The 2014-nt window shown below is 34.0% G+C and overlaps 1 long non-coding RNA gene across 1 annotated transcript; it reads right to left on the bottom strand.

Annotated features, from left to right (window-relative positions):
- Positions 1-223: 223 nt before the first annotated feature.
- LOC105767750 (uncharacterized) lies at positions 224-1794 on the bottom strand. The gene is made up of 3 exons (XR_008196000.1): positions 1599-1794; positions 1427-1471; positions 224-373 (listed from the first exon to the last, which is right to left on the bottom strand). It is a non-coding gene; the product is annotated as an uncharacterized LOC105767750 (long non-coding RNA).
- Positions 1795-2014: the final 220 nt, after the last annotated feature.

Below are 2014 nucleotides of genomic sequence, written 5' to 3'. Positions count from 1 at the left end.
ATTCAAATTCATTTGCTTTGAAAGTATCAATTTTGGGTAAATCTTTTCCGGTTAATGCTAACATTTGTTAAAAACTATTTATTTATTTATTTATTTACAGAAAAACACTTAAGAAATTACTTAATTTGCAGCAGAAAAATTTTCAGATTTTTAGCTTTAAAAACGAAATTCATTTTGTTAACTCGTCTGATTTTACAGTTTTACATTCGAAAATATCAATTACCGACGATTTAAACAAAAACCAAAACAAACCAAAAACAGATTACAATCCCCAAAAATAGAAAATAGGTAATTACGAAAATCACCATTTTTTAATTAACTGAGTAACAACTCGAGCTCCCGCACGTCGTTCGATCTTATGTCAGAAGATCACCTGAAACATATTAAACAAACGAGTGAGCTAGAAGCCCAATGTGTAACACATCCCAAGCAACAAGTCAGAACACATACACAAACATATACGTTTTCAGATACAGGTTCAAACATATTCTCATATACGGAATCAGATTTATTATCATAATCAAATACGGATGCATATACAGGTTCAGTTACGAATGCAGACATAGATTTAGATACAGTTGCAGACACAGATCCTACCCACATCCGCTATACACCAATTCCGTCCAACCAATCACACCAGTTAGGACTATAATAGTTCATCCATCCAATCACACCGAGTCGTGGTGGTATGCCACTCATAGACAGAAATGTTGCGGTAATCCACCATAATCAAATATATATGGTCAAGCCACTAAAATTGAAGTCAAGCTGCCATAACAGATATTGCGATTACACAGCCAAAAGATGCAGTAATACTGCTAGAATCACACTTCCTCCATAACATCTCATATCCCAACCCATGCAATGTGACATGGTATGCAAATACAAAATCAGAACGATAAGCATGTTGAATATGGATTCATATACTTAACAGAAACCAGTAAGCATGGGCTTTCATGCTTTACAAACAGATATATCATAATATGAATCACTTAAACCAGAAAAAACCACAATGTCACTTGCATGGTCAAATATCAAATTTAGAGATTTACAATTTAACATATTCAGATATTATAAACTCATACACAACATTTCAACACAGATACATGTCATCAGATTTGATAGACACAGTTCATACATATATTTTTATGTACCTTAAACACATCACATATAATAGCACACTAACAAATACCTTATTTTCAAGTCATTTTAAAGCAATATGGACCCTGCGGAAGGTCTAATTACACATCGCACATCATAAACAGTCTTACGATAAATTTTCAAAAAATGGACTCACACGCCCATGTGGCCCCTAAATAGTCTAGACCGTGTGGCTCACACAGCCTGTCACACTCTCGTGTGGCATCGACAACCCCAATTTTTGGCTTTCAGCCGTTTGTTGATGTCTCAAGTTCTTATTACACACCTTATCAAATTTCGATGTAGGCTCAAAAACCACGTATTCCAGTACCTAAATTGACAATTAATACTGATTAATACCCGAAATTCAACCAATCCAATTAGCTAATTTAATAAAACCAACGCCAAACAAACCCAAAAACAAAACAAACCGCCCTTACTACCGTGGAAACACTCACCTCTGAATAGAACAGTAACTTAATAAGAACTTAAATCGTTGGAGAACCAACCGTCTCACGATCTTTTCCTTATTGCATCCAAACATCAACCACAAATCAACAATTACTTCCATCACAAAGATTATAAGGAAAACCCTCAATTTGCACATCAACTAACAAAAATAATAGTCTCCCCTACCTCGACTACGTACAGAATTGAAACAGCAAGAATGAAATTGAAAGAAAATAAGGGTTACAAGCCGAATAGTATTGACAAATAGTAACAAGAAGAACCAAAATTGCACAAGAATTTGTTTGGGGAAAATAGCAAAAAGGAGCGGCAAGGAACAAAAAAAGTGTGAAAAAGGGAGAAAGAAAGAAAAAAAAACCAAAGGAAGGAATAAAATAAAATTTAAAAAAAAAAAGAAAAAAAAGAA

The sequence above is a fragment of the Gossypium raimondii genome, chromosome 5 (assembly GCF_025698545.1).
Source record: "Gossypium raimondii isolate GPD5lz chromosome 5, ASM2569854v1, whole genome shotgun sequence".
Taxonomy (NCBI): Eukaryota; Viridiplantae; Streptophyta; class Magnoliopsida; order Malvales; family Malvaceae; genus Gossypium; species Gossypium raimondii.
The sequence above is the reverse complement of the archived record's forward strand: the minus strand, read 5'-3'. Positions and strand labels throughout refer to the sequence as shown.